Below are 13,989 nucleotides of genomic sequence, written 5' to 3'. Positions count from 1 at the left end.
AATAACAGAGCCTTCTCTCTCTGCCAAGACCCACAGTACTAGCAGGCCTGAGCTACCAAAGCAGGCCTCTAACGTGAAATAGGTCCCTGCAAAGATCTCAGGAGGACTTGTCTGGGGGTGCCCTCAGGCCACCCACCCTCCCTCGGCCCACAGCCATCTGCTTCTCTCTCCTCAGAGATCCAGAGAGCTCGGCTGGCCAGGAATAAGCAGCCTCATAAGGCAGTTTCCTTTTGAGAACAAATCTCATTTCCCTCTCTAGTATCTTCCTGAGCCCTGGGAGCCCCGCTCTGATCCTCCTCCAGGACCACCCCCCCACCCCCCCACCCCCACCCTCTGCCCATGGGATGAAGTCAACAGAGTCAACAAGACATGTCCATTCAGAGCCACCCCCACTCCACCGTTTTCTAGACCTCTGCTACCTAATATGGTAGCAACTAGCTGCATGTGAAATTTAGATTTCAGGGTTACTTAACTGAACATTTTTAATTAAAAATTCAATTCCTCAGGTGCACTAGCCACATTTCAAGGGCTCAATTGCCACCTGAAGATAGTGACCACCATATCTGACAGTACAGATATGGAGCATTTCCAATACATAGAATGTTCTATTGCAGAGCACTGCTCTGGACCATGCTCTTGAATTCCCTGGTCAAAAGGTCACTAGCCCACTTGGGCCTGTGATGATGTCTTCCTTGGATCCGACTTCCCAAGTCAGACCCTACCAGCAAAGTGCACACCCCTACTCCTAAGGGTGGCCGAGGGGTGGGGGGCTGTGGATGGAGCTGGAACTCAAGAACTAGACTCCAATGGCATGCTTGAGCTCTCTGAGGGTACAGGACAGAGCTGGGTGTAGGAAGATGGAGACCAGACCAGCTCTCCCTGTGCTGCCATATTCCCATGCAGAACTCTAAGGACTCTGAAAACTCTTATCTTCAAATCTGGCTTTCTGGGTCATTATGAAAGAATACTTTCATGATAGGAAGATAGAATATATTTTAGTTAACTGTTAAACTTTTTAAAACCTTAAACAGCTTGATTAAGATGTAAATCACACTCTATACAATTCACCCATTTGAGGTCGAGACTTCAATGTTTTGTGTATGTATGTATGTATGTATCTCTCTCAATAGGTAGGTAGGTAGGTAGATAGATAGATAGATCGAGAGAGAGAGAGAGAGAGAGAGAGAGAGTGTGTGTGTGTGTGTGCCCATGAGTGGCGCTAAGGAGCAGGGTGGGGGTGGGAGAGAGAGACAGAGAGAATCTCAAGCAGGGTCCATGCTCAGTAGAGCTCAACCATGAGATCATGACTTGAGCAGAAATCAAGAGTCGGATGTTCAACTGATTGTGCCACCCAGGTGCTCCTCAGTGGCTTTTGGTATGTTCACAGATATGTACAACCTTCACTGCGGTAATTTTTGAACATCTCATCACCTCAAAATGAAACTTCATATCCTTTAGCTATCACCCCCCCAACTGTTAGACTTTTAATATTAGGTATATGGCGGGTGGCCCCCCACTGGCCTGCAAACGTGAGGGCAAGCTGTCTCCTTCTCACCTCTATGGTCGGTTCCCTGAAGATCAGTGATACCTGTGTGCTCCCCCACGCCCCCCGCCATACACACTGAACCTGCTGAGATGCCCACCACATAATAGGTCACTAAATATTTGCTGGCTCTGCTGTTATTTTATTTTATTTTATTTTTTATGAGGGACAGTGAAAAAGAGTGTGAGGGGAAGGGGCAGAGAAGATAGAGACACAGAATCCAGGCTGTGTCCAGGCTCCAAGCTATCAGCACAGAACCCGATGCAGGGCTCGAACCCACGCTCCGTGAGACCATGACCTGAGCCAAAACTGGGTGCTCAACCGACTGAGCCACCCAGGTGCCTCTTGCTGTTATTGTTACAGTTGCTTTTCTGTGGACATGAAAGAAGCCCAGTGAATGGCGAGGGGTCTGGAAACCATGTTACGTGAGCTATCATGAGGGTGTTCAGCCTGGAGAAGTGGAGGATGGTAGGGGGATGGAGTAGGATAATTGCTCAAATCGACCATCATACAGGAAAGGGACTAGGAACACTAGGTCAAAGTTCCGGAAGCCACATGCATTTCCAGCTGGTGCAGGGGCTCAGCAATAACATGGGCAGGGCGCAGAGGTAGTGAGTGCTCTATTACAGAGCACATGCACACAGGGCCTAGAGGGCCACCTGTCTTGAAGGCCATAATGTGGCCTCTTGCTCCGGATGAGGCTAGAGTGGGCCTCAAGGAGCTGTAACGTCTCTTCTATTTCTGGGATCCCGGGCCCGGAACTGCCACAAGACAAAGGCGCTTCGAGAAGCAGGACCTGTAGACCTTTACTGTCTTTGTTTTCAACTTCTCACCAGTGGTGGGATTAAGGCTCCTCCTCTTCCCAGTTCAGAGTCTGGCCCCTACCCCCCCCCCCCCACCTCCCTCTGGAGCTTCAGAGCTGCAGGGCGGGGTGGGGGGTGGTGGGCGGAGAGGGCTGGCCTCCCCTCCCAGAGGCTGGGGTGTGTCCAAATGGAGAAGGTGACTGGGTCTGGCATGCACAGTTGAGAGGCTAGCAAGTGAGCTGAGAATAATAAACACAAGAAAAAAACAGGTCCATGCAGGCCTCAGAGAGGTTTCAGGAGCTAGAGTCCAGGCCACAGAACTGAACAAAGCACCCTGAGTCAAGCCAGACAGGAGACCACACTGTTCTAGACCTGGGAGTAGGGGCCAGACCTGGACTGGGCTTGTACTTGTTATCCCTGACATGCAAACCAGGGCGTGAGGGGGAGAGCAGGCTCCATATACGGGGTCGGGTGGGTCAACCTGTGGTGATTCTAGGGACCAATAAAGAAAAAGTTTACATGTCTTTGGCGCAACTCAGAAGAATGCTTGGCTTCTCCAGATTTATCACAAGATGATACAGGGTGCGACAGGCCAGGGTCCTGTGCATCCGTCAGACGGATGCAGAAATGGCTCCCTCTGGGAGGGGAGGAGAAAAGAATGACCACCTATTATGTGCCCGCCGTGCTCAGCCATCTTCATTAACTGGGCACTGTCCGAGTGCCACAGGGACACTAACTATGAGGAGATGAAACTGAGTTTCAGAGAAGATAATTAACATGTCTGAGGTCACACGCCTTGCAAGGTGTGCAACCAAAATTCAAACCCAGGCACTCTGGCTCCAGGGCCAGGCTTTATCCACTCTGTGGGCTGCTTCTCTAGTGCCTTCTTCTTGTCCCCATGACAACCATGCAGAGCACTAGCATGACCTCCATCTTTACAAATATGAAAGCTGAGGTGCTGCTGAGCAGTTAAGTGACTGGCCCTAAAGCGTGCCATAAGAAAGCTGAAGATCAAAGGTTCCACCCTAGCTTGTGACCCCAAAGCCCCAGGAATAAACAAGGGGAGAGTTTAGTACACATGGCTGCTTTTATAAAATCATAAAATCTAAGTTTTGTTTTTAAAGACATAAAGTGATCAAATCCCTGTGACGGTGGTGGTGTAATCAGGCCAGATACGCTGGCCGGGCCTCAAACAAATCAGTAGTGAACAAGCAAGGCTTCTATTTAAATTTCCTCCACAGCATTGTTATTGTAACTTCAGAGGCCAGCTGCTCATGCTGATATTGTGTACATCACTCCAGTCGCACAGGTGAGAGGGTTTTACAAAACCCCTTTGTGGGGTTGACCCATTTTCCTGCTTGAGAATAAGTTATACCAGCTCGGAGTTATTTTGCTTCTGGTGTCTTCTCACTGACCCCTGCCTACACCCTGACCCTCACTACTCCCCTCTCCTGTGTCTAGAGGCCCTGTAGAGAGTAGAAAGAGCTCTGTACCTGGAGTCAAAGGACCAGGTTTGGTTGGGATTTTTTTTGTTTTGGGGTTTTTTTTAGGACTTTATTTTTGGGGCACTTGGCTGGCTTAGTTGGAGGAGCATGTGACTCTTGATCTTGGGGTCATGAGTTTGAGCCCCGCATTGGGTGTAAAGATTACTAAGAAAAATAAATGAACTTTAAAACAAAAGATTTTATTTATTAAGCAATCTCTACACCCAACGTGGGGCTCAAACTGACAACCCCAAGATCAAGGGTAGCATATTCCATCGACTGAGCCAGCCAGATGCCCCAGACAAGGTTTAGTTATGTAATAATTACCTGTGTGAGGTCAACCTAGTGATTTAAGTTCTCTGGGACCCATGTGGAAAATGGAAACATTGAACCCAGTGACCTTCAAGGTCTTTTCCCACTCCATGGCTGATGCTGGTCATTATTCATTCATTCCGCTGGCTTGGGCCAAGCAATGTGCTACATTCTGGAGAAACAGAAATTACTACAGCCCATCACTGGCCCCCAAAAGCTCACAGTCTGGTGCTACAATGCAATTCTTTGAGGTAAGTGTCCTAACAGAGGCAAGTTCGCATCGTGATGACTCAAACCATAGAGTCTTGCTTGGAGGGACAAGTAGAAGGAGGCTTCAAGGAGAATGAGATCTTTGAGCTGAATGTTGCATGGTAAGAAGGTGAAGAGGGACACTCCCACCAGAGGGAGCAGCATGTGCAAAGGCACAGAGGTAGAGACGAACACAGCACAGCGAGTCCACCATACGTGGTTTGCTGGGAGTGGAGTAGAGTTTTGTTCACAAGAAAAGGAGGTGAATCTTGAGTGAAGAGCAGGGGCCAGGTCATAGAGGCATGGGGGCCCAACAGAAGGGTCCTAAGCAGAGGAACAACACAGTCTGATATGTGTTTGGAAAGATCATGCCAGTGGCAAGGATGGGTAGAGGAAAGCAGGTAACAAGTCTGGGGGTAAAAAGAAATCAATCAGAAAACTGTTCCTACAATCCAGGTGAGAAATACTAGGGCCTGAACGAAGGCAGCGTGGGAATGGGAGAGAGGACAGAGATAAGACTTCTTCCCATTTAAGGAAAAGAACATACAGTGATAGCACTGGGTGTAATGGAAGTAGTCTAGGAGGAGTCTCAAAGGCGAAGAATATGCTGTGTACCCGAACGGATGAGAATTCCACCATTTTTAGAAAACCTGTATCATTTTAAAGACAGTTTCTCAACATGCCACCAAAAGCACTCTCTTGGAAATGGCTGCTTCATTCCTAAGATCCTATAGTAATGGAGGTACCATTTTTGAAACACTTTCCAAGGCATTTCCATTATCATGAAACTACATTCTCTCCCTGCACCATGAGGCTTATTGTTCTAGGGAAAGAGAAAGGTGGATACCATCTAGAATAAAATCCAAAGAGCAGGAAAGGAGAAAGATACGATAAAAAGGAAGTCTCTGAAAACCATAAAGAGGAGGTACAGATCTTTTTGGTATTTGGAGGAGGGGTGATGGGGAGACCAGGAGTCCATGCTCTCCCACTCATGTCAAACCTTGATGGAAGTATGAGGAAGAGTGGAAAACCTCCCCAGAAGTTGAGAGCATGCCAGAAACAGAAACAGCTTGTGCCCCACTCCCTGAATGGAGCCCTGGGACAGTCACCCTTGCCATGTATCCCTAAGTCTATCTGGGACGGCTGCAGCAAAGCAGAGATAACTATATGGTATGTTTAGTCTGGAAGAGTCTTTAGATGTCCTCCCTGCCCCATCCTAATTCCCCTTGCCTGGAGTGTGGCCCAGGAGAAACCCAGAAGTTTCTGGAGCTGCTAGGGAATGAAGGGTGTGGAGAGTTGAGAGCCTGTGGACCAGCCTTGGGAAACGGAAAACATGCAGTGACATGGGGCAGGGGCAGGTTTGTATGGACAGAACCAGCAGAGCTGAGACAGGACCAATGAGCCCATTGCACCATGCGGCCCCAGCAGCCAGGGCCTCACCGTGGATGCCAGGAGACCAGGTGGGTGAAGGACAGCTCTGTAGAGGCCACTGAGGACACCACCAGGTCCAGCATCCAGACCAACAGACCAGCTACCCTCTGCCATTGCCCCAGATCCACACACAAGGTAGGGGGGCAGGGAGAGGAGAAGCAGGGGTACACCTGGAGAGCAGGTAACAGTGTGGGCAGGGACTGGACCGCATATGTATCCAAAAGGGGCTGAACTACTTCAATGTAGCTATTTTATTTTACTTTTAATTTTGTTAATGTTTATTCATTTTTGAGAGACAGAAACCGAGCACAAGTGGGGGAGGGGCGGAGGGAGGAAGACACAGAATCGGAAGCAGGCTCCAGGCTCGGAGCTGTCAGCACAGAGCCCGACGTGGGGCTCAAACCCACAAGCTGTGAGATCATGACCTGAACCAAAGTTGAACGCTTAACCAACTGAGCCACCCAGGCGCCCCCTCAATGAAGCTATTTTAAAGTAGAAGAGGCTGGTTTTCCTTTAGTTGGCAAGTTTAAATTCTCCCATGGAATCTTAATGGGAAAGAGAATTTGCAAAGAAGTTTATATTGGTTCTAAAAAATGAAGGCGCGGGGTGCCTGGGTGGCTCAGTCGGTTGGGCATCCGACTTCGGCTCAGGTCACGATCTCGCGGTCGGTGAGTTCGAACGTCGTGTCGGGCTCTGTGCTGACAGCTCAGAGCCTGGACCCTGTTTCAGATTCTGTGTCTCTCTCTCTGACCTTCCCCCACTCATGCTCTGTCTCTCTCTGTCTCAAAAATGAATAAACGTTAAAAAAAAATTTTTTTTAAAAATGAAGACGCTAAATTCTTCTTTTTTTAAATGCAGTTGTAATATGTAATTCTGACACCTCCCCCAATTTGGGGCGCCTGGGTGGCTCAGTAGTCTGGGCGTCCCGTTGAGTGTCAGACTCTTGATTTCAGCTCAGGTCATGATCCCAGGGTTGTGGGATCGAACCCCTTGTCAAGCTCCACGCTGAACACGAAGCCTGCTTAAGATTCTCTCTCCCTCTGCCCCTCTCCCTGACTCATGCGCACTCTCTCTCTTTCTCTCTCAAATAAAAAATAAAATAAAATAAAGTGTACATTCTGTGAGTTTTGACAGATGTATACAGTTGTGTAGTCATCACCTCAGTTAAGATCCAGAACAGTTCCATCACCCCCCAAAAGTCCCTCATAGCCCTTTGTACAATCACATCCTCTCACCCTTAGCCCCTGGCAACCGCCGATCTGTTTTCTGCCTCATAATTTTGCCTTTTCCAGAATGTTGTATAAATGGAACCACACACTATGTAGCCTTTTGTACTAAACTTTTAAACATATCTCCTTAACTACCTCGGCTTCCTCCTCTTCTCCCACGCTGCCTTCTCTGCAAATTGCTTTATATGGACAAATCCAGACCAGCAGCAATCTCTGCAGCTTCCCCACCCACCACTGGACCCTTCGTGCAACCACACCCCCTGTGCAAGCCCCCACCCCCCCAGGGTCAGCGGGTCTGCGTATTTAGCATGCTAGGCCTCTTGCTTCTCTGGAACGTTTGCTATTCTTTTAAAGGTGGTTTGGGTTTTGTTTTTTTTTTTTGCCTCTTGGGACACAGATCCCCATCTTCAGTTGCCTCCTTCTAATTCTCTTCTCCCCTCCTCACCTCAGGTCCTACCTGCCCTGCAGCCTGGGTACCTGGGGAGTCCACCCACACTGGCCTCACTCCTCTGACCCTCAAGCGCCCCTCTTCTCAGGCTTTCTCCTCTCTTTACCCTCTGTCCTTTGTCATTTCACTTTCTGTGCCCGGGCTATCTCATGACCTTTGTTGCCACACCTGGGGCCCTGGTGCCCAGTAACCTCCCAGCACCATTTGGTTCATTCTTTGGGGTTTGTTGACAGTTGGGTTCTTCTCTGTCAGTGAGGAAGAAGCAAGAAACCTCAACACTGCAATTTCCTCCTCACCTCAGGGTGATGGCGACAGATTCTGAGTCTCCAGGGCGGGGACGGTGTCTTTACCTGCCCTGTGGAGCATTGCCTCCACAAGGGTGAAAAAATGAGGTGAAAGGTTAGGTGAGAGGGAACAGCATCCATGCTAAGGGGCTGGACTCAATTTGTCCGGCAAGAGAAGACCTCAGAGGTGGCCCGCTGCCCACCTGGGCTGGACATCTGCTAACTGAGTGTGCCTCACACCCCTTCTTCATCTGCCACAAACCTTCGTAAAGGGTCATGCCCAGAAAGCTGAGTGTCCCCTGTGTTTCGAGCAGGAAGGGCACTTGCTGTGGGAGAGGAGGGTGGAAGCAGGTGGGAAAGAGGAAATGTCGGAATAGAGGGTGCTGTGGGAGGCTGGCTCTCTCCCTGAGGAAAACTCTTCCCTGATGTCACTGACACCTTCACCTGACTCCGAGGTGGCCAGAGGGAGCCCAGGCTACAGTTGAGCCTTTAGCTGAAACTGGTACAATTAAAGATCTCAGGTTTTATCACTGCTCCAGGGGACAGGAGGGGTGGGAAGGCAGGTTCTATGTTCATTCAACTCCCTTCACTGCCATGTGATTTGGAATCCAGTTCTGGAGTCAGACTGTGGAGTTCTAGACCTAAGCTCCTTTTCTGATCACCCTTGAGGCTTTGAGCAAATCACCTAACTGCCCAGTGCCTCAGTTTCTCCATCTGCAGAACGAGGGCGGTCACCGGAACTAACCCACTGGGCTACATTGGAGATGGAATGAGAGAATCCATAGGCACTTGGTGCATAAGAACGGTTCAAAAAATGGTAGCCTCTATGAGCGTTATTATTCTTTCCAGTTAGGAACTAAGGATCCTGAAATCGCAAGCTACTTTAGGTGAAGCTAAAAAGAAGAGAATCATCAAGTCTCGGGGTAAAGAAACTTACTGACACCCTCAGTGAAATCAAACCCAGGTCCTCCAAGGCTGACACTGGAGGTGAAATTCTCACAGGGTGGGGAAGGGTTGCAGCTTTCCTTACCTGTGGGGTCACCAGTGAGGTTAGGGAGAAATCTCCAGGGGAAGGTGGATCTTGGGATACAGAGCCAAGAGATCCCGCCATCCTTCCCATGGGGAGATACTCCCGGCCGCCGGAGCCAACCTCAGAGGAAGCGGATTTGATTTTATTAAGGAAGTCAACACATTTCCTTCCATCCAGTGTAGACTCTGTGTTGTTCACATTATGGGTTTCCAGGATGTGAAATGTCATCCTAGGACAGAGCCTGGAAAAGAATGGGCTGAATGCCTCTTTAGAGAGCTTTAGCCAACTGTTGAAGAAAGAGGAGCCTACCTTCCTGCTAGACTTAATAATCATATGCCATTCGGAGAGCAACAGTAACAGTTGAGGTAATAATAACAGCAAATATTTTTTTAGTAATTGCAATAAAAGGCTCGAAGCAATACTATTAAGCTGGTATTATTATTCCCATTTTACAGAACAGGAAACTGAGGTTTGACGAATTTAAATAGCCTGCTGGGATCACAAAGACGGATGATTGAATGAATATGAACTTGGGGCTGTTTTTTATTTATTTATTTTTTTCTAGCTTTATTGGGATATAACTGACAAATAATATTGTGGGCATTTAAGGTATGCAATGTGATGATTTGATATACATATTTATTGTGAAATGATTACCACAATATGGTTAGTTGATGCATTTATTATCTCACATAGTTACCTTGTGGTGTGTGTGTGTGTGTGTGTGTGTGTGTGTGTGTGTGTGAGAACATTTAAGGTCTATGCTCTTAGCAAATTTCAAAAGCACAGTACTGTGAACTGCAGTCACCATGCTGTACATTTGATGCATGAATTTGGGTCTGTTTGAATTCAGAGCCTGAGTTCTTACCAATATTCTGTCTCTTAGAGGACATTTCAACCTAGTGAGAAAAGTATGTTGTAAGATCTGCCTCCTTTCAACCACCTTTGGGTATTTATTTTCTCCTTAAATTTCTGGGAATTTTGAAGGCTCAGCCCCAAAGAAAGAACAAGTGGCTCATTTCTGCCGCCTAGAGGACACAACCTGCCTTACTGAGAATAAAGGTAGGAAGGCAGTGTTTCAAGAAGTGTGCTCAAAATCCCAACAGGTCCCGGCCTGCAAGAAACAAATCTGAAAAGAACACCCTTTAGTTTATGAAAAGCTGGTGATAACAGGTTAGGGATTTTGTGAGAACAATATATCAAGGGTGGGACCCACAGTCAGACTGGAGCTTTCATTTTTAACACCTGCCCCCATATGATTCTTATGCTCAGGCAAGTTTTGGGGAACCGCAGATGCATATGATTCATTCATCTGACAAGGGTGGGAAGAATGCCTTCCTACCACAGCCCACTATGACTTCAGCATGTAGCAGACTCCAAGGGAGTTGAGTATGGGTCCCTGCCTTCGGTCAATTACATCACCTCTCAGAGCCTTGGCTTCCTAATTTGGCAAGCGGCCCATTTTGTAACTGGTATGCAAGCCAGGAGACCCAGGTTATGCTTGCAGGCAGGAGCGCTTTGCTTAATCTCCCAAACCTCAGTTTCCCTGCCTGTAACATGAGAGGGTGAATACTCATCAAGTTTCCTTCCTGCTTCAAGATGCCTGAGTCTCTTTCTGTCTCTGCCAGACCTCGGCCCCTTGTCAAGAGGCTACAGGGAAGCCTTGGGTGACCTGCTCAGGAGGTTGGTCTCCACAAGAGCAGAGGCCTGCGTCCTGCCCACCGCTCGCAGCTCTTTTAAGAGCAGCTGAGGTCCAGAGCTTTGCGTGTCTCTGTTGTTTGTACTCACAGCCACGCTGTAGGATCCTTCTTTTCACTGCTACCTGCAGTGCAAAGTTGGCTTCCTGTTCCCACAAAGGCCCTGAGGAAAGTAAAGTTGATTTGGAAAAGTAATGGGCTCTGAGATCCTGAACTCTGGGATCAGACGGACCGGTCTTCAAATCCTAGCTCTGCTACTCATCAGTGATGTGATTTGGGGCAAGTTACCCATTCTACTCTTCGTTTACTCATCCGTAAAATGGGCATAAGAATAGGGCTTGTCTTGTAGGGTTGTGGTGAAGATGAAATGAGACGATGCCATGAAAAGTGCTTATAGGAATATCTGGTACATGATGGGGATTCTGAAATGTTCCCTGACTGCCACCGTTGGGAAGTGGCAAGGTAATTCACAACCAGTACTCCACACAGACAATTAGCATCCAAGGGAGTCCTTCAGGGAACTCCAGCTGACCTCTGTAATGATCTGCCATGTTATGTGTTCTCTCGCCCATGTTTAAAGGGCTTCTAGTGAAGCCAAACCTTCCTTTCCCACATTTCTCAAGGTGAGTCTTTACTGGGTCCCTGGGCCCACAGTGCCATTCCCGAGTCCCCGCAGGGTAGCCCATCTGGGTTTGAGGCCACCGGAAGAGAGACGCATGAGGGGCCCAGAGCAGGCCAAGGCCTCACCGATGTGTTTCACAGGAGCCAGCTCAACAAGCAAGACCTAGGAGGGCCAGAGAGTGGCCCTGCTTAACACTTGCGTCACTTGCAGCTGAAGAGCACATGATTATTGCCCTTGCCCTTGTAATAGGCTGCTGCTGCTGACCAAAATTAAACAAAAATTAAATCGACAAAAACATCCAAGCAGGGCAAGGTGGCAGCAAACAAGCATATAGGATTGGCCAGGAAGAGAACTAAGGTCTAAAGAGCAAATTGCTTATTGACTGAAGACAAAGGTCTTCATCATTTTATTTTTTTTAATATGTATTTATTTTTGAGAGACAGACAGAGCGTGAGTGGGGGAGGGGCAGAGAGAGGGAGACACAGAATCCGAAGCAGGCTCCAGGCTCTGAGCTGTCAGCACAGAGCCCGACGCAGGGCTCGAACCCACGGACCGCGATATCATGACCTGAGCCGAAGTGGGACGCTTAACCGACTGAGCCACCCAGGTGCCCCGAGAAAGGGCTTGATAAGAACTGGCTTTGGCACAAGAGCACGGCTTCCGAGACTGCGCTGCCTCCAACCCAAGAGAACAGCAGCAGCGGCAGGGGCCTGTGGGGCTGACCCAGGGGTCAAGGGGGGACAGAGGGGTTCTGGCCTCACAATCCCCAAAGGGCCCCCCACTCTGGCTTTTGACATTATCTCCAGATGACAGGATTGAAAGAAGGCGACCTTCAGGGTAGAGCTCCCAACCCACATTCCATCACTGCCTCTAGAGCACTTCGTGTAATATGTTTCAGCTGTGTCCCGAAAGCGCCTTTTGCAAAAGCACAATTACCTTTAATTTTCTATGGTAAAAGCATGGGTGTGTCAAAGGTAAACATTTTAAATACAACACACTTCTCAATAAACTTTTTTTTGGCGGGGGGAGGGAGGTGCATTTCTTCACATTTTCATATACCCCACGTATTTTTTATTTATTTTTTAAGTAAGCTCTACACCCAACATGGGACTTGAACTCATGACCCTGAGATCAAGAGTCACATGCTCTGTGGGCTGAGCCAGCCAGGTGCCCCTAGACTAGGACCTTTAAAAAAATACATGTAGGGGCACCTGGGTGGCTCAGTCGGTTGAGCGACCGACTTCGGCTCAGGTCATGATCTCACGGTTTGTGAGTTCGAGCCCTGCGTCGGGCTTTGTGCTGACAGCTCAGGGCCTGGAGCCTGCTTCTGATTCTGTGTCTCTGTCTCTCTCTGTCTTAGAAATAAATAAACATTAAAAAATTATAAATAAATAAATGAATGAATGAATGAATGTAACCGTGGGTCTGTCTTGACCTCCAAGAGGCCCTGGCCAGGACCTGGTGATGAGGGTAATTGTAGGCCCAATAGTATGTGCCTCTCTCCTGCAAAAACAGTTTCTCTCTCTTCCAAATTGGTGTTTCTCAGGACTTCTGTGCTTCCCGATAAGGAGGACCTGGTGAAGGGTTAGTCCTCCATTCTTGCTCAGAGGAGATACATCTGCAAGGACAAACCCCCAAAAGACCTCTTGTATAGCCAAACTGCTGACGGCCCTTGAATATATTAACACAGGGAGTGTCTGTTCCCCTGTCTACACCCATTCCACCAAGGTTTGAATGGGAGACAATGCTCATTTTTCTGGGTTCATGACAGCACCAAAGCATGGCCCCAGGTAACACCAACTGGTTTTGTTTTTTTCGCCTCTTTCGTAAACTTCCAAATTTCCTACAGTATTTCCTACAGTACTGATGTATCTCCTACAGTAAAATACATCAAAATTCTAACTTGAGTATTCACCACCTGTCCCTCTCCCCATACGATTAAGACGATGTGCTTGGCCTCGACATCTAGGATGTTTTTGTGAATCTGACATGCCTCAGAAATCAGTTTCAAGAAAATAGGGTGATAGCCTGCCTCTCTAAACTTCCTCTCTTGAAGTTGATAAAAATGTCGGTGATGGACCACATCCAGTAAGAGTGCTGGCAGCCAAAGCACAGACGAATCACAGCCACGCCCTTTTCTCACGCAGAGTGCCAACAGCTCAACTTTTAGAGCCCAGCTTTTCTCATGCACCATGGCTAGCAGGAAAATCCAGAAAGGCCTAGAGGTGGACCAGCTCTGGTTCACCCTGAGTTTGCATCTTTCTCAGCAGTGAATCATTCTCTCTCTCCCTCTCCCTCTCTCTCTCTCTCTCTCTCTCTCTCTCTATATATATATATATATATGTATAGCTTTTTAATACAATCATATATATAGTTTTTTGGGGGTTTTTGTTTGTTTGCTTTGAGGGAGAGAGAGGGCACAAGTGAGCAAGGGGCAGAGAGAGAGAGAATCCCAAGAGGGGCACGGGGGTGGGGTGGGGGAGAGAAAAGCAGGGCTCATGGAAAGCGGGGCTTGTGCTCACCTGATGTGAGACTCAAACTCGCGAACCGTGAGATCATGACCTGAACCAAAGTCACTGAGCCATCTAGGCACCCAATACATAGTGTTCTTTTTACGACAATATTTTTAAAAATCGAGTTATAATTCACATAACATTAAATTCACGATTTAGTGTTATATAGTATACTTCCTATGTTATGCAACCATTACCATTAAAAAAAATTTTTTTTTAATGTTTCTTTATTTTTGAAAGAGAGAGTGAGCAGGGGTGGGGCAGAGAGAGAGGGGGAGACACAGAATCTGAAGCAGGCTTCAGGCTCCGAACTGTCGGCATAGAGCCCGACGTGGGGCTCGAAC

This window comes from Acinonyx jubatus, chromosome B3 (genome assembly GCF_027475565.1).
Source record: "Acinonyx jubatus isolate Ajub_Pintada_27869175 chromosome B3, VMU_Ajub_asm_v1.0, whole genome shotgun sequence".
NCBI classification, from domain to species: domain Eukaryota; kingdom Metazoa; phylum Chordata; class Mammalia; order Carnivora; family Felidae; genus Acinonyx; species Acinonyx jubatus.
This window is presented reverse-complemented; position numbering follows the sequence as displayed.